The sequence below is a fragment of the Sminthopsis crassicaudata genome, chromosome 2 (assembly GCF_048593235.1).
Source record: "Sminthopsis crassicaudata isolate SCR6 chromosome 2, ASM4859323v1, whole genome shotgun sequence".
Taxonomy (NCBI): domain Eukaryota; kingdom Metazoa; phylum Chordata; class Mammalia; order Dasyuromorphia; family Dasyuridae; genus Sminthopsis; species Sminthopsis crassicaudata.
In genome coordinates this window covers 558,261,724-558,281,514 of record NC_133618.1, presented here as the reverse complement: position 1 = coordinate 558,281,514, position 19,791 = coordinate 558,261,724, and the positions used below count along the sequence as shown (strand labels likewise).

Below are 19,791 nucleotides of genomic sequence, written 5' to 3'. Positions count from 1 at the left end.
AGCGCACCAATGCCCAGTAAATAAAGTAGCAGCCCATGTCCCTTTTAGCAAAAGCTATATATCTGTTCAGACTTGTAATTTGCTCCGTTTATATCCTTTGCCCTTGAACTCTGGTTATTAACGCAATGTTTCTCCAAATGATGCCATATAACTCTGCTCCAAGCACATTCACAGTGACAACACACCAACATCTGAAGAAAGGACCAGAGCTAGCTGAACAGAAAGAAAACTAAAGCTGAATTGGGGAAGTGGCAGTATATTATTCAAAAAGGAACTGGCTATGAAACCATATTGGCTGATATTTTCATTGCTGCAAGACCATCTCCAGACTTTAACTAGACATTTTCAAAGTTCTCCTAGAGAAGCAATTGGGCCTTTTTGGTTTGATTAAAAGGAAACAACTTGAATGAATCCTCTCCCTAGAACTGAGCTTAAAGTTATATCACAGGATTTGAAAACCTCAGGTATCCTAACTGTATGGTTTTGAAAGGATATGGATAATAGGACCAAAGAAGAAGATAGGGGTGAATTTTGATCATGAAAATTAATGTTTTTTAGATTTCAAGGGTGCTGTTTCTATGCCATTACTATGAACTTGAGGCTACTCTAATTCTTTCATTATTCTTGAGACTTAATTCTATAATATTTAGCATAGAATGAGTAGTTGATTATCTGAGTAGTTGATTGTTTGGGGCTTAGGATATTTTCATTGTCCAGTAAAATATGATTAATTCAAACTTTATGAGAATTTGAATGGGTGCTTTAGTACTATCTATGGGTTAATGAAGTAGATTTACTATACCTTAGAAAATACACTCTTTTAAAATATTTTTGACACATAGTTGCCTGTAAGTAATCTGTATTAAATGATTAAACATTTGCTCTAAGAAATTCCAATTTTGTACTAACATTATTAAAAGTAAATAAAAAGTAATAAAACTTGACTTTTTTACATTTTCTATAATTTTTAAAACAATTCCAGGCAAGATTCTCTTAAATTAAACTGTTGAAATTTAATTATAAGTAGATTTTTGTTAGAATGATATTTATTATACTTTTATTTAATTTATAGTAACTCCCCGATACCATTAAATAGATCATTAAATACTATGCAGTATATAATGTGACAATTCAAATGTACTGATGATGATACTGACAACAAAATAATTCTGCATATCATATTGAAACTCATCAAGAACGATAGAATCTCTTGAAAACTCTAGACAGATTTCTCATCACTGGAGCAAAGATTATGTTGTTATTTTTAAAAAGGTTGATCTCTCTAATGAGCATTTCTATGTGTGGAATACTATTATTATTTTTTTCCTTATCACTGTAAGAAAGACTAAAATTTTGTCCATCATCCCTCTTTCTCATTACAGACATCAATGACTACTTTTTAAAAAAAATCAATGACTATAAATCTCTAAATGGCACAGGTGCCAAAACTAAATGCCATTGCACAAAACAGTTAGGGATATTATAAAATATATCATCATATTTGAAGTTTTGTTCATAGTTATGATTGCAATAATTTTTAACAATACATTAGCATTTACAAACAACCGAGTCACAGACTTTCTGAGCATAAGACATGGGGCTATCTGGACTTTTGGTATAGTTGTATTAGGAATCTAATGTATTTGTGATGTCTGTATTGTGATTATGGTGAATATATGTCACCATGCATATACTCCTATGTAATAGAGGGCCCATTGCCCAGTAGTTAGTGTTTTGGCTTACAGTCTAAAGGACCTGCATTCAAATATTATCTCTGACACTAAATCTAAGTGATCTTGGGCATATTATTTAACTTCTCTGTATTTCAAGCAATGCTCTAAGATATATCTACTAAATCTTATCTGGGATGAAATCTGCATTGTTAACATAGTTCCCAGACAGGAGTTCTCCATTTGATGAAATTATATATAAATCTCTCAAATATGTATATGTAGGTGTGTATATATATATATATGTATATATATATATATATATATATATAAATATATATAAACATGTATAAAATCCCATAATATTTCCTCCCAAATTTTCTTTCCATAATTTGCACCAAAATGAGGGATTTTTTAAAAAATAAGATTAACCATTTCAACAACATTTTGTTTGGCAGCTGCTCAGTTGAGTTTCACGTATATATAACTGTTTCAAATGGATTCTTTCATTTTAAATAGTTTTGTGGATTAATATGACATTTAATCCTAAATAACTGAAATGAATTATATTTCATATGTTAAAATAATTTATATAAAGGAGTTCTAGGAAACATTGCAGTATTAGAATTTTTACTTTTAAATCCACCAAATTGTTTTTGAATACTTCAGCTAGGAAATTAAGGTGCAATGCAGAATAAAACTGGTCTTTGAAAGACCTTCACTATTATTTAACTGATTCCTAAATATCTAAGAATAAAGAACATGTGCTTGGAACAAAAATTTAAGGACCATTGGCTGGATTAGATTTTTTTTCCATTGATTGCTTCCTTATTTTTATTGTAAGCAAAATTTTTACTCTTAATCCCTGATCTTGAACATGAGAGTTGGATGGAGAGGAGATACAATATTCTTTCTCACAAGAACACTTTGAGCATTTCATTTGATATTATTAAACACTTTATTCATTATTTTACATTTTTGACAAGACAAAGTAATATTTTTAAAGATTACTTTCTACCTTTATAAAAGCTTATTTCTTATCCTAGATTTCTCTGTGCTCCTGTGTAGTGAGCAGAATGCATACATTATTTTAATTTTATTTCATTGAAAGTAACATTTTATTAATTTTTTCAGCAATTGATCACTCCTAAAACTAGGGAGAGGATGAATATGAAAGTAAAATGGGCAGAAATAAGTGATGAAGCATTTAGGATTACATTTATTAGATGATTTAACATATTCCTTTTCTATTGTGGGATGTTTGAAAGGTGTAAATTAAACTAGAAAAAAAGAAGAGTAGAAAAAAGATTCATAATTTACTATGTAAGATTTAATTAAGGGAAAGTTGTTCCAAACTCTACCTCTCTGTTTAAAAATCTAATCAGCCTGGTATATAGTACCATGAATGAGATTTCATGAGACCTTAAAATAAAACCTATTACTCAGCATTTCAGTTTTAAGGGGATTATACATATAGTGGCAAAGCTTTCTGACTTTGCAGGAGTATCCTGAATTAACCTTCAAATTAACAAGGTATCTGAGAATACTCTCTAATATCATTGTCTCCATGAATTCTGGGTAGGCATGTACACAGAGTGGATCATAAAATAAGATTTTTCTTTAAATATTACCAACTTTAATATCATTCTTGCAAGCTTCACAAGTTCAATGCAATATATTTCAGGACTATGAAGGTCAATACAAGATGACAGATTGAAATACTATACGTGACTTGCAAAAGTCATTTTTGGGCAAGCTGTTTTCCAGGACTTAAATTAAATTAAAACATACCTTACATCAGACGATTTTTAAAACCAGATTGTGGCCTCATTCTCCAAAGAATATCACTTTTATCCCTAGTTGTCAAACAGCTATTACCATCAAGATGATAAGGTTGATGACATGCTGCAAATACTGATTAAGGGGATACTGCAAGTGCCGTTCCTCTTCCTTGAAGGAGTAATTTTCCTGTCGGCATGATAGAAAATAAAATGCCAAAGGTTTTTTCATATGAGTTGAAAACTCTCCTTGAAGTTGTGGATGTTGCTGGGGTTTTTTCTCCTCCCTGCCTGGCTTCATAATTTGAGGGACTTTTTCTTCTAGGCTCATTGAAATCAGAGATCATGAGTCTTGAAATATTACAGAATTATTGTATTAGAAGTATTTTCAGAAGCAGATTCAACCCTAGCATGGAAGGCTTCAAAAAATGAGTACTCAATTCAGTCAAGTGTGGGAGCTATAGATAGTAATGGAAGCAATCCTTGAAAAACAGGAGGCCAGGGAAGATCTTTCCTTGGGAGCCACTATCAGTAGAGATGGGGATACAGAGAGAAGTGACCACTATCTATCTGGTAGTTTCCAATTTTCAGTAATTATTCATTCTAATGGGGCGTAAAGGTCATTTGCTTCTATTTGACTATAAGGGACATCTAAAATTTAGGTACCTTGGAGAAAATGTCACATCATTCTGACCAAGTTATAGATCTACTCAGATTCTATCTACCTTCTTGGACTTCCTTTTTCTCCTTACTCTTTTCTATATACCTGCATTGCCTTATTCTGTGTTTGTATAGGTGTATTCATGGGAGGGAAGCCATACAGCCACATTTCTGCTTGCCTCATGATACTGCCTCAAATTTGTTTCTGAATATGCTTTTTAATTTATTTTATTTATGGATCTATTCCCCCTCTGCCTTGTGGATTTTGCCTCTCGTTACTTGTTTGCCCTACTGATACCCCCCCTACTCTCCTTGGACTCTGTATTTTGTCACACCTGTTTGTTCCACCCAGATTAATTCCACTGTTGTAATAATTGTGAAAATGAGAACCCAACAAAAACAGGTGTCTGCTAATCTCCTGTATATGCCTGGCTCCTCAGCTCTGGACCCAACCTCTCTAGTTCAGTTGAGACATGACATCCTTGCTTCACTTGATATCCCCGACAGATTCGGCAATGGTAGGAAAATTATTTGCAATGTAAGTGCCTCAATTGAAGGCAATAGAATTAAAAGCCTTGGGATCCATTCCCTGCCAATAGTTGAGCCAAACTACAGAGAGAAGTGCCACATTCAGGGGCAGGTTCATAGTTGTGTAAAAAAAGCATAATTGGTACTTGGAGCAGACCAATCTATAGCTTTACTGCCACCTCCCTCCTTGTCCAACCACAAATTTACAGTGAGTGGGATTCAGTATAATTTAGACTATTGCTACAACATTCTCTGGAACTCTAAAAAGGCTGGGCAAAGGTGACTTTTGTTATACCTGACTAGGTAGACGCCTCATTTGGCCATGTCCTACCTCTCAGAAAATATCCCCCCTACTGAGTAAAACAGAAGAGATCTCTTTATGAGTTCTGTGAGACTTTTGATGATTCTCTAGATCAGGTGCTCTTAAAATTTTTCCACTAGTGACCCCTTTTTGAGAAATTTTTATTTCAATATAGGTACACACACACACACACACACACACACACACACACACACACACACACACACACACATATATATATATATATATATATATATATATATATATATAATAGGTTCATAAATCAAACATTTACTGATAATAAATCACAATTTTGTGATCTCTGCATTCAGTTACATGACACTTCAGGGGTCCATGACCCACAGTTTAAGAAGCTTTTCTCTAGAGGAAGGATCTAGAGTAAAATTTTTTGTTTTTAAATAAATTAACCTTGGCGATTCATATATAAAAAGAATGCTAGTTTCTATTTGCCATGAATTGCCTTGGGTAGATTTGCTCCCAGAGGTACCAGCACTCATACAATGATATGCATACAAAGTTATTAATAACTCATATTTCTATAGTATGGTGAGGTTTTTAAAACTTGCACTGCTGACCCTTCCCAGAGCAAGACAGTAATTACAACATTCCTTCCACTTGTCCACAAGAATCAAAGTCCACATTGTGAGTGGAAATCAATCATCCCCCAAGCATTTATTGAGTACCTATTATGTTTCAGGTATTGAACTAGCTAATAATGATACAAAGATAAAATTGAAGTTGCCCCTGCCTTCAAGGATCTTACATTATATTGGGGAGTAAGGGCATAACAAGTATATAAATAGGTACATAATAAAACAACAGAAGTTAGGAAGTTATCTCTGGATGGAAAGCATAGGGGTAAAGGAGTAAGATCAGGACCGTCCACGTGTATAAAATGCTTTATAAACTGAATCTTGAAAGAAAACAAGAATTATAAGAATCAGAGGTAAGAAGAGAGCAGATTCTAGGCATGGGGAATATCCAGGTTAAAGGTATAGGAATTAAAAATCGAGGTGGTTAGAGAAAAATAGCAAGAATACCAGTGTGACTGGATTCTAGAGTATCTGGAACATATTAATGCAATAAAATAATAACTCTGGAAATCTTCAATGTAACCAGGATATTTAGTGCTTTAAATAACAAACATAAGAATGCATATTTGATGTATGGGATTGCCTGTCATCAAGGGGAGGGAGTAGAGGGAGGGAGGGGATAATTTGGAAAAATGAATACAAGGGATAATATTATATAAAAAAATTACTCATGCATATATACTGTGAAAAAAAAGAATGTATATTTGATTCAAAAGCTATCGGTAATGATCATGTTTTATTAGGCAAAGGAAGTAATATTGTCAGATCTGGGCTTTAAGAAAATAACATAGGTGCTTTTATAAAATTTGATTTAGAGTGGAGGTAGTCTTGAGGAAAGGAAATCAGTTAGGAAACTGGGGCAATAGTAGAGGCAAGAGGAGTTGAGGACCTGAAATAGGGTGCTGACTATGTGAAAAGGGAATATATTTAAGTGATAATGTTGCTGTAGGATTGACATCATTTGGCAAATAATTGAATATGTTGGGATAAGTGAGAGTAAGGAGTTATAGATGACATCAAGGTTTCAAATTTGGCACTCACATGAAATAGCAGGGCTAGATTATATAAATCTGAGAATCACCTGAATACAGTTTATAATTAAACAAATGGGAATTGATGCCATTACCAAGTGAGAGTACAGGGACAAAGAAAAGAGAGAACAGGACAAAACTTTAAGGTATGTTAACAGTGGACATTCCTTGGATGATGACATAGCAAAGACAAGGAATGAATGTTCAGATAAAAGGAAAAATGAAGAGGTAGTAGTATCACAAAAACAGAGAATAAAGAATATCGGAGGGTAAAGGGTGGTCAACAAGATAAAAAACTGCATAGAGGTAAAGAAGAATAGAGCATCAGATTTGGCAATCAAGAAATCATTAGGGACATTGAAGAAATGTTTCAGTTGAGTGAGGAGCCTAGGACATAGATTGTTTAAAGTTTAGAAGAGAATGGGAAAACAAGCACCAAACAAAATGAGTGACAGACAGCTTTTTCAAGGAGTTTCTCTGAGAAGTAGAGGGGGGTAGAGAAGGATAGATCACAGGGATGACTCTATATATTAAAGGTTTCTTTTAAATATGGGAAAAGGAAAAAAATAACCAGTAAGTGGGGAGACACTGAAGATTAGAGAGAAGAGACGTGATAGTAGGATAATCTGGAGGAGAATATTGGAAAAGATGGGAACCGAGGCAAATATAAAGGGGTTAGATTTACTAATGGGAAAGGCCACTTCTTTAGAAATTGGAATAAGGTTGGAGAGAAGTGGAGATGACTCAAGGGTTTGTGTGATGAAAAGAGGGAAAAAGGAGCTCATGGTGAATGGCCTCAATTTTCTTGGGAAAGTTTGAAATCAGATCTTTAGCTAGGAAGTTGAGGAAAAATCTGTATAATTTCATCATGAGGATTGGGGGGAAATGAAACATTGATCATCTACCAAATTAGCTGAACATGTACCAAAATGATTGTATGGACACCATGGAAGTACTTGACATACCTTCAGAAGGTGTCCCCACCTTCAAAAACAGAAAAGCTGATGCAAGGAGAAGCTTTGTTTCTTGCTAAAAGGGACCCGAATTTGACATCTTGTGTATTCAAGTCTCATAACTACTTCTTGACTGATCTGCTTCCCCAAGAGACCACTCTATTTTAAAATCATGAAGTAGAAGGGTAGTGAGGCAGCATGGTGTCATGGAGAGATCAATGGGTTTAGAATTAGGATGCCTGGGTTTAAGTCCTGGCTCTAACATTTGGAGAAGTTGGATGACATTGGGCAAGTCATATTGAATTATCATTCTTTAAATATAAAACAAAGAAGTTAAATAGGCTACATGGTTATTTATCATGCCCATTTCAGAATTTTTTGAAAAGAATCATTAGCAAGGATTCATCTAGCTAGCTATCTCTTTTTCTGGGGGCCCTGAAACTATTTATTTAAAAAAAAACATGAATTGAATTAAATCTATTATGTTTAATGGGCTTTTAACAGCATGAACATTCATGATGATAAACCCTGACCCCCGTCCTTGATATCCGCTCAATGGATCAAATACCAGAGTATCATATTCATATAATTGAAACTAAAAAGTTCAACATGACACAGATCCAGACAGAAGTTAGAAAGTAAATAGCTTCACAAATCAAATACAACTAGAATTTTCAATGCTATATTATACTATTTGCTTTTTGTAGTTTTTTCACTTTTAATTAAGTGGTTCATAACCTTATGTATTGGATCAAAGGGCTTACCTTATCTAGCAAAAAGAAATGATGTTTCAACCTATAATTCCATCAATATTAAATGTATGAGAGAAGCCTGGCCAGCATGCTACACGCATGGTGCTGACTTGATGTGATCTTAGAGTAGACTGAAATAAAATCTCTATGAATAGTACTCTATATCTACTGTACTCTTAATTTTCATCATCTTGCTACTGTTTCATGGTTTAAAAAATCTGTTTTCTGTTTATTTTTTTGCTTTGGAACTCGCTGGTTTGGATACTTGATCCATTTTATTATTGTAGTAAGTATCATAGAAGAACAACATTCCCAGGACTTCATTTCCCTAATGCTCCCTGATACAGACACCACTGCTCATTGGGAAAAATATCCTGTACTACCCTTACCAGGGAGCCTGCTGTGTAGCCAAGAATTGAGGTATTATTAGACAGGACCACTCTTTGCTGGAGAATATTCTGAAAGCAGGTTGAGTTTGAAAAAAGCAAAATTGTTAAAGTAGTAAGTCAAGCACAGAAAGGCAAGGTTGTGGTCCTAGTAGCTGTAGGCTAAAGATCATGATGCTGTTTCCTCAGTTGATCTCATTTTGACTTTGTATTTGGCCACCCTGAAATAATTCTGCTTTTGTTGATTAGACTGTAGCTGGGAAGCCTACCAGCTAATTTTTTGTACATATTTAGCTCTCCTGCTCATCAACTTCTCTTATTCCTATACCAATTAGGTAGGATAAAGCACTTGTGCTTCTTTTTTTCTTTTCATTCTGTTCTAGAGTGTTTCATCCAAACAGTTGGTTGGACAGAGTACAAATTTAACTTTTTTTTTTTTACATATGTGTGTATGTGTGTGTGTGTGTGTGTGTGTGTGTATTTGACCTAATGTGTTTTGCTGTGATCAATTCCTTTTCCTCCTTTGTTACAATTCTTCATCTTTCCATAGAATCAGTAATTATGACATGAGAGAAGTCAAATTAGACAGTGCTGAATCAGTTCTTATTGATCTAGTCTCATTAAATTGCCCTGACTGGTATTTCACCAATCAGGTGAATATCAGAGCCTTAGGATTGGAAAAGACTGAAGTCATTTAGTTCAATCCATACTTTAAAAAAAAACCCTCTATAATATCCTAAGTGGTCATCCAGCATTCATTCAAGACCTCCTGTTGAGGGAAATCCATTATCTTTGTAGGCAGCGCATTCTATTTTTGGACAGTTCTAATTGTTACCAAGTTTTTCCATATATCAATCCTATTCTCTTTCTGTATTTTGATCCATTGCTCCTATTTTTAACCCTCTGGGGACCATGGAATAAGTCTCATCCCTCTTTTACTTGACAGATTGTCCAATACTTGAAATCATCTCTTATGTCTTCTTAAGTCTTCTCTCATCTAGGCTAAATATACCTTGTTCTTTCATGGAACCCTCATCTATATGTTCTTCAGTCTCTTCAGAGTTCTTATATTAACCCACATAACCAATCACTCTTTAGGCTTTGATTATATTTTATAGCATAGTAGCAAGGGGGGATTTGCCAGTTTTTAGATTAATTTGAGCTAAGTAGAAGTAATTTACATAATATAAATCTTCATGAAAATTAAATATTTATTCATTTTGTTATAAATTATGTTGTCCATTTGATTCAAAGCAATGAGCATTTATTAAGCACCTCCTCTATGCTAGACATGATGTTTGCTCTTTGACATGTAAAGACCAAAATCAAATAGTCCCTTGTTCTCAGGAATTTAATTTTTACTGAACAATGTTGACAATTTTGAAATTTTTGAACTTTATCTTTTTAGGTCCTTCAAAATGGTTTTGTTTATTATTTATTCAATTCTCCTCAGTGGAGATTGTGAATGTGTTCTTAGGAAATGTGGCTTTAGTCACCATGAATCCACAATTTTAAAGTGGGTGATTTTTGTTTTTGTGCTTCAAGGCCTTGTGAGCATCATCCCTTATACCTACTTTCATATATCAAGATCTGACTTTAAAAAGTAGGACAATGGATAGATTCTTGAATCCTAACCTCAATAAGATTGAGTTCAAATATATCCTGAAACTTACTACTTGTTTAATGCTAGATAAGTCATTATAACCCCTTTTTTCCTCAATTTCCTCATCTATAAAATGAGAATAATAAGTGCCTATTTCCCAGGATTATTGTAATGATAAAATAAGATAATATTTATTAAGTGCTATATTAATATGAAGATAATGGTGATGATATTGACATCCACTGGACATGTAGGGTCCTATTTTCCAACCTTCTTTCCAACATCAAAACTTATCTGATTCATATCTCTGTACGACAACACTAGTTAAGGTGATAAATTGTTGCATGAAGTAAATGCTACCACTGCTGGTTAATATGATTATATTTTAATAAATTCCTTCTGAAAATTATATATCAATGTGGCCTTGATTATTAAAGTGTAACAACTACTTAATCTAGAAGACAAAGACTAAGAATTTTTTCTGGTCAAATTAGTAGTATATAGGATAGGCAGTATATTGAAGGTAAAGTCTATAATGAAACAGGTAAGTCAGGAGATAATAATGAGTGAATGCATGTGTGGATAAATGAATGAATGAATAAATTAAAAACACTTATTAAATGCTTGTTATTGGTCAATAGCTTCAGTAATGTCTTATTCTTTGTGACTATATTTGGGGATTTTTGGAAAGGATATTTTTCTTTCTGCAGCTCATTTTGCAGATGAGGAAATTGAGGCAAACAGGATTAAGTGACATTCCTAGGTAATAGAGATAGTAAGTAAAGGACTAAAGATGGATTTGAGCTGAGGACTATGAATGTTCCAAGCTCCAGGCCCAGCACTTCATCCACTGAATCATGTAGCTGCCCTATTTTGCACATAGTGAGCAAATAATAGACACTATCTAGGCAAATTACTTAATCTTATTTGTCTTATTTTTCTCATCCATAAGTGGTTTCTCTTTCCAGATCACCTGCTTTAATCTGTTCTCTATCCTTCCTTATCATTTGAGTCTTAATTATGAATAGACTTCCTATTCTACAGTTCTCTACATGTCAAGTCTTAATGGCTAATAGTTTATTGATATTATTGATATACAAGATAAATAGGGAGTCAGTAAAAGAGCACCTTTGATGAGTTTGTTGCTTCATCCAGATGAGTTATGTTCTTGTGTACTGATATGTGAATGCTGAGTCAATTACTATTGAAACATCATGAAGAACAGGAAAAATGCCATCAAGCTATAGGGAAAAATATTACTTTCAAAAAAGGGGATGAGAATCGAGTCCATAAAACATAGTCCAATGAGCTTGACCTTGATGCCTGGCAAAATTTTAGAATGTATTATTGAAGGAATCTTTAACGAGTAACGAAGAAGGAATCACGAAGAGTTAGCATGAGTTCATCAAGAGTAGATCAATCCTTTACTCACTTCAGCAGCTCACATACTACAATTGGAATGATGCAAAAAAGATTAACATGAACACTGCCCAAGAATAACATGCAAATTCATGAAGTGTTTCACATTTTTCTTTTCTTTTTTTATTAATTTTTATAATTATAACATTTTCTTTGACAATACATATGCATAGGTAAATTTTATTTTTTTTACAACATTATCCCTTGTACTCCCTTCTGTTCCGAGTTTTTCCCCTCCTTCCCTCCACCCCCTTCCCCTAGATGGCAGGCATTCCCATACATATTAAATATCTTATAGTATATGCTTGGTACAATATATATGTGCAGAACCAAATTTTGTTGTTGTTGCTGTTACAAAGGAAGGATTGTATTTGGAAGGTAAAAATAATCTGGGAAGAGAAACAAAACAAAACAAAACAAAACAAAACAAAACAAAACAAAACAAAAAATGCTCACAGTTTATCCTCATTTCCCAAGTGTTTCACATTTTTCAACTTGTGTTCAAATATCTTTTTCTCTCAGGCAAATATATTTTAAAATATTATGTATTTTTCTAATAAAATTTCTGCAATAAATAATGGCCTCCAATAAAACTATCTTGTATAAGATGGGAAAGAAACAGAATGGCAAGAGTAAGAAAATGTAGGAAGCCTGAGTTTATGGTGGAGAAGATGTTAGACCAGAAAGTGGGGATAGGAAAGTGGAATTATTTTTAATGGAAAAGATTTAAAGAATGCAATAACACATAGGACATCCAAGGGAAATTAGTTAATTTGAATGTTGATAAAGAAAAGATGGAACCAAGAAAAAGTCTTTATCTGACTAAGTCAGATGATAGCAAGTCAAAGAGAAAATGTGAGTCTACTAACAAACCACAGGGCTTTGATCCAGAGAGAATTATTGGTGCATTGGTGCTACAGACAACAGAGCTAATGTTTCTCATAAAGTGAGAAGATTCTAATGAGGCCAAATTGGTGCTGGTCAGAGAAGCAAACATGAAATGTTCTCAGATATTTATTAGACTTTTATGGGGAATGAGCAATTTGATATTCTTTTCCTGAAGATGAAGCACAATAATAATTTGTGTTTTTTTAAATGTACATTAATATATATCTTAAAATAATATGATTTAATTATATTAACAGAGAAATATAGTAATCATATTAAATATTAATCAAAAATACTAATGTAACATAATTAATGTGATGTATTAACATTTTTATATTATATATATATATAAATAACAAAAATCTGGATCTTCATTCCATTATTTAATTTTTTAGTAATATGATCACCATCTACATCTAATGAGAAATGAGTTGAGTAGATTTTTAAAATAGGTTTTTATTTTTATTTAGTTTGTTTTTCATTTGGGCTGATTTTATTTTTCATTAATAGCACTAGTAATTCTGAACAAGTAAATTCAAACTTTCTGCATTTACTTAACATTTATCATAGAAAAAAAACATATGATGCTATAGCATTAACTTATTCCACAATAGAGAAAAACTTTTATAAATACTGATTAATATCTTCTGTGGTCACTACTCTAAGGTCTAAGAAATGTTTAGTATCCATAAAAGTGCAAGGTTAGCTGTCTGAGAAAATGTGTCTGAAAAAATGTACACTTTTGACATTCACTTGAAACCAAACTTATTAATAAAAGTTACAATTTACACCTAGAGGTAAATCCATTGAAAGATTGCTTCTGGCAGCCATTTCTTATTATTGTTCAGATGCAGAGAGCCAAAGAGCTTGTTTCTCCTGACTGACGGAAAATGTGCTGTCTTCATTTCTTCCAAACAATAACTATTTTGAACAGAACAAAATTACTTTGTAGATACTTTACAACTTTGCTACAGTATTCTCTGTTTTGCTTAGCGTCTGTGCTCTATTAAGGTGGTGATGAGCATTTTCTCTAAGCATGCAAAGGGACCTCAAATACACACAATAGATGACAACTCCATGTTATCCAAAAGAGATTCTCTCACCAAAGCGTCATTGATCAGATCTGGGTAGACAACAGCCCTATTTGCCAATTTATCCTTTTGTTGCATAGAAACATGCATGGGTAAATGCTGTCAGAATTTGTTTGAACATTTAGCTAAAATGTTAAAATAAAATCATTTTTGGCCTCGATTTTCAAAGAGAAAAACTTGGACTTTCTTCTTCAGAATGGGACAGATGTGTCCCATTTTATTTTATTAAGCAAAGGGTCTTCTTTTAATCATGTAGTATCATCTCCATCTGTTGGAACATAAATTCTCCCTAAATGACAGGCATTTGGGAGGGGTGTAATTGGGGGAAGCAAATGTACCCACTTTATGTAGTCCTGTATACTCTTAACATGCATATTTCCCCTTCTTTAAGTCAAACTGTCCCTTCAACATGTAGGGCCAGTCTTTTGAATATTTGGGTTACTGAGTTTCATGACAAAAAAATAACTTTGTAGTCTTTGGAATATTTGATTGTAAATAGTGTTTTATATTCTCCCTTAAAAAAAAAAAAAGAGTAGGCCATTCCAGATAAATCACATTTCACTTTTTAGAGATTCCTCAAGGAAATGTTTATACGAACTTTATGTGATTTTAGCATAGCTTTTGGCAAAGTATCTAATGCTATTCTAGTGGGGGGAAGTGGAAAAAAAATATGGTGATTTTTGAATATTTAGACCCAAGAATTAATCAATGATGCTACACAGTCAACTTTGAAAGGGGCCTCTAGTGGGGGGTTGTGGGGGAGAAATTTATGCATATATAAATAGCCTTGGACTGTTTACAAGCTTTATCAAAGACTTGCACATGACCATAGATGTTATGCTTATTAGATTTCCTGATAGCACAAAGATGAGATGGATAGCTAACATATTGGATGATAGAATTGGATCCAGTAAGTTGTAGATAGGGAAGACTATTATGCCCAATCTAATAAGATGAAATTTAATAAGAGATAAGCAGATATGTAATAAGAGCAAGGTGGTAAATTGCAAAGTCAGGTTATTCAATCCCCAGTCTGTTTGCACATATGTCACCCCACACTTTTCATTTTTTTTAACATATAAAAAAGGAAATGAATGAAATATGGTATGGACACTAATGCAATTTCAGGCTACATTAAGAAAAAGCTAGCATACAAGACTGGAAAGATGATACTTCTTCTGTTTTTTGTTTTGATCAGGCCAGATCTGATATATACTACCCTTTACTCCTAACAGACCACAACAGATATGTGGTGTTCAGAATCCATTTTAGCAAGTACATTTTAGCAAACACAAGAAAGCAACTACAGGACAATAAAAGAACTTTAAGGCAATGCCTCTTATTAGATGAAGATACTGGGATATATAGCCTGATGTAGAGAAGGGCTGGGGAAGAAGATAAGATAGTTGTCTAAAGACAACTACAAAAAACCAACCACAACACATCAACCAACTAGCATTATAATAGCACTTTCAAACAAGTAAAAGCACTTTATATGTATTATCTCTTAATCCTCACAACTGCAATGCAAGGTAGGTATCCTTTTAATTTTTAAATTTGTGTATTTAAAATGTACATAATTATTAGAGCAGTAATTCATGCATATTATTTACAAGTAAAAATACAAACATCGAGGATTTATGATCAAAACTTTTACTGATTGAGATGTGATTGAAAAAAAAAAGTTTGGAGATCATTGACCTAGACAACTAACTAAGAGCAAAATCACTGAGAATATCCCAATCTCTATTGGTACAGGAAGTTTCACAGTGAAATCTTCCTACACTAATAAACTCATAGATCTAGCTTTAAAAAAATAAAAAATAAATAAAAATTCAGAATGATTCTATGAGGGAAATAGTTTAAATATTGTTATGTTATTCTACCTTTATTACTGGTAAGAAAACTAAAGCTGAGCAAAATGTAGTGAATTGACCATATTCCTATAATTGTAGGATTAACAGAAACACTTCATTTTAGAATGAGGACACTTTAAGCAACTTGCCTTAAGATCACACTTTAGTAGTAATGGTAATAACTGCTATTTATGTATTACCTGAAGGTTTATAAAATACTTTATACTTATCAGTTCATTCTCATAAGAATAATGTGGGGCACTTCATGTTTTCCACTGAGCCTTGAGTCTTGTTATTACAGACCAATTTCACCATGGTAGTCTCTTTCAATAATAACCTTTATGACTTATTCCACTCTCCCCCATCTGGCTCTATCTTGATGAAAACATTGATTTGTGTCTTTACATATATTCAGTTCCTCTGCAAGCAAGAAAGCTAAAGATATAGGTGGGGTTTTTCTTAATTCTACAATTGTAAAACAGGTTCAGATCAAAGTGCTTTTATAATAAATTTTTCTGGAATAAATCAAGAAATTCTCTTCTCTAGTGGGTGTGCATTTATCTATGGACTTGGGGTACTAGTGAAGGGACACAGGCTTATTTCCTTACTATATAATCCTTCTTTCTTTTTATGATCAATAAGGACAGCAAGGCCTTTATATATCTTTCTAGATTTGAGTGATGCTAACATTTTAATTTTTTTCTTATAATTTTCCTTGGTGAGATTTTTAATCTTTTCTCTTTATCTCAGTCTCTCTCTCTCCCTCTCTCTTTTGACACAGGTTACCTTAGCTACCATCATCATTCCTTATAAAAGACTGCATTGATATATACATGAGGAAAATGTCAATATGAGAGATTATCACTTGTCCATGATCATACAACCAGTAAGATCAGAAATGAGACTTTAATGTCTCTTCTGACTCTAAATATTGGCTTCCTTCCCTTATACCAAGATACCTCTTGTAGTAATGCCCAAATGATTGGGGAAGGGGATATTCATTACATGCATATACCTAAAATACATTATTTAACATTTTTTCTTAGCAGTATCCATCTGAGAATGCAAGTTGTTTTTTCAGAATAATGAAAACAAAACAATCAAAATGCATTAAAGTTTATTATTTGGAATTTTGCTATATGATTTCAGACAATTAATAATCTCTTTGGATTTTGGCAGGTATTTAATGTACTTGAGTCATTAAATGAAGAGATAAGACTATAGATTTCCTTAAGTCTCTATCACTCTGATGTTCTTTGATTAATTAAAAAAATATTGTTCAGATCATGTTTCTCATTGGATGATTCAGATCTTAAGAAAAAATAAGTACAGAAATATGAACAAAGGTTAATGCTTAAAAGACAAAAAGTACTAAAAAAAAGTTAGCGAGATGGAAAATTTATTCTCTAGAGGAAAGTTTCCTAAATATTACTTGAGCATGAATAAAAATGTAGAAATATAATGCATAAAATACAGATAATATAGTGATAGTTAGGAGGCATAAAAGATAAAGTACCTGATCTCGAGTTATGTAGACCTGGGTACATACCAGTCTGAGACATTTACTAGCTATGTGATTCTATCTCAGTTTCCTCATCTATAAAATGGAGATATTAATTTCACAGGACTTAGCCCATGAGATTATTGTCAGGGTCAAATTAGATAATATTTGTGAAGTGTTTTGCAAAACTAAAGTACCATAAATGCTACTTTTTATTAGTAACAAGAGTGTTGGATTTGGCACCAGGAAAGATATAGATTTCAATTCCAACTCTAACACCTCTTTAAGCCTTAGTTGCCTTATCTGTAAAATGAAGAAAAAGACATTTACAATACTGAACTCACACGGTTGTGCCTGAAAGTACTGTGAAAATCCAAATGTTTTATAAATGATAGTTACTAAAATATGTTAACATTTTAAAGAAATTAAACAAGCAGTTAGGAAAACATTGATAGCTTAATAAGTATTTTTTAAAATTATAATAAACCTGTATACTTCTATCTATTAGATAAAGGTTGATAACCAAATAATTTCATGTTGATTGTATCTGTATTGTCTGGTAAGTCAGAGAACCTATAAAAGTAAAGCTTTTATAGAACTAAATGTTGAGAGAAATAAAGTCTCCAATTCTTCCATTGTATGCAGATGTTAAACAGATGTAAAACACACACACTTGAATGTATTTTTTAAAAAATCATTTTCCTTCTCACTTTTTCCCTCCAATTCTTGTATAATACTTATTTCAACAATATAAGTTCTCCATACATTTATTGCCATAGTCTTTTTTATGCCTGCAAAAGTTTTCCTGAAAACATATTTTGGCTTTCACGACTCCACACAGATTAAGTCTGCTGCCATAGCTTTGTCTCACACACTCTCTCCCCAGGAGTCTGAACTAAATGCATAATTTAAAGAGCCCTTAATCTGCAATGTCATTCCCATTTGGTCAGAGGCAGGACTCACTTTATGATGTTAACTTTCCTCAGAAAAGGGCAGTGGTAGTTTTCTGAGAGTGCACTCAGAGACAGGATCTCATGTCAACCTTTTATTTGGGAAGATCTGACATTCCACTATAACACTGGATGTCAATGAATAACCTTCAGCCAAGGTTTTCATTCAAGTTATGTGATTGCCAAGGAACACTGAAAGTAACTAACAGAAACATGCAAAATGCATGGGCATATGTGATTGGGAGCTAAACTCATCTGCTTTCGTTATGGATTTTCTTTGAGTTTAATCAGTTCAGAAACAAGATTAGAAATGTAAAACTAATAGCTCCTACTGCAAGCAGAGGGCTGTCCTTAAAGTAGTGAGAAAGTGGATGAGAGGGATTGGGGTAACCCAACCTATTACTCTTCATTCTACTTCTTTGGGGCTGGGAGCATCAAGAACTTTTTGATTGGCTGCTTTTTCCTATTAATATTCATTAGTTTGGATTTCACTGGCAAGTCCTTTTTGTACTTGGGGAGGGGAGGGAAGAGAAGTAGTGAAAGGAGGATTGTGATAGGGACTGCCAACCTTTAAATGGGGAGGGCTATTTCCTTTTTAATTAAATTTCCAGACAAGCAATTTGCCTTTTCCAATGTATTGGGTTTTTCATCAGCTTTTTTTTTTCTTGTGTAGTGGCAAATCACGAATGGCTTATTACAGTAACAATCACACAAGGGGATGTTCCATTGCCCCACTCATCCCAAAGGCTGCATTTTAAGCACGTGAACCACATGAGTAAAAGATTTCAAGTTAAAAGTCAAGGTGTTAAAAGGACTCAGAGGGAAATTTTAATTCCATAGTTTTAGCTATTTGGTTAGTAGTTTATAAGAGACAGAAATAACCATATTTTCAAAGAGGAATGGGAAGGTTTCCAATAGTTTTCTCCATGGCACAGATGTAAGACATCACTGATCACTGAGCTTTAATATCACAAAATTTTTCAGAGTTAGCATCACGTAGTAAATAAGTCTATTGCTAAATGTCAAGATGGGTCAATGAGCAGCTGCAGAAAATAAGAACACTGGGCCTGAAGTAAGGAAGATCTGAGTTCAGATCTAATCTCAGATACTTGCTAGTTGTATGAGCTTGGGTAAGTCATTTTACTTTGTCTCAGTTCTTTATTCATAAAATGAGCTGGAGAAGAAAATGGTAAACAGTTCAAGTATCTTTCCCAAGAAAACTCCAAATGAGGTGTTGAATAATCAATCAGACAACAAAATTACTGAACAACAACAAAAATAACATGTCATGATGATCTTGATGGCAAAATAATTGTTTAATCAGTCAAAGAACAAAGTCATTCAATTCAACTATTAGTTCAAGAATTTGTTAGTATACAAGTTATTTGTTAATCACATAAAACAATGTAACTGAAATTTTATTTTCTCAATCAATTTTGTAGGTTTCATGTAGTATATAAAGTATCTAGGAAATCAGATTACAGAAATATGGAAATATGCAGAGTGACTATTTGTGTGGTTGAACTTTTCTCATTTCCTACAAGTAATAGAGAAATAAATCTCTGTGGCACACTTGCCCTTTGACTCCAGGATTCAAAAGCCTTGGGTGGATATTCAGCTTGGAATGTACAAAAGGGGCACACACAGAGCAGGTCCAACAACTCATAACAACTTGGAAATTAGTTATTTCCTATTCTTAGAGTCTAGTTCACAGCTGGCAAACACAACAAAAAGGGTAAAGCTCTCTGTGTCAACCCACTAGGCCATCTCTTTTTATGGACACAAATTGAGGATAAGATCTAGTGATGGA

At 33.2% G+C, this 19,791-nt stretch overlaps 1 long non-coding RNA gene, 1 other non-coding gene and 1 pseudogene across 2 annotated transcripts in view; all 3 read left to right on the top strand.

Annotated features, from left to right (window-relative positions):
* Nucleotides 1–19,791, top strand: part of LOC141553714 (uncharacterized) — a 472,891-nt gene that overhangs the window by 322,278 nt on the left and 130,822 nt on the right. The window lies entirely within an intron of this gene.
* On the top strand, nucleotides 11,701–11,807 carry LOC141559194 (U6 spliceosomal RNA). The gene has a single exon (XR_012487272.1). It is a non-coding gene; the product is annotated as a U6 spliceosomal RNA (small nuclear RNA).
* LOC141553713 (chromobox protein homolog 3 pseudogene) lies at nucleotides 12,273–12,772 on the top strand (annotated as a pseudogene).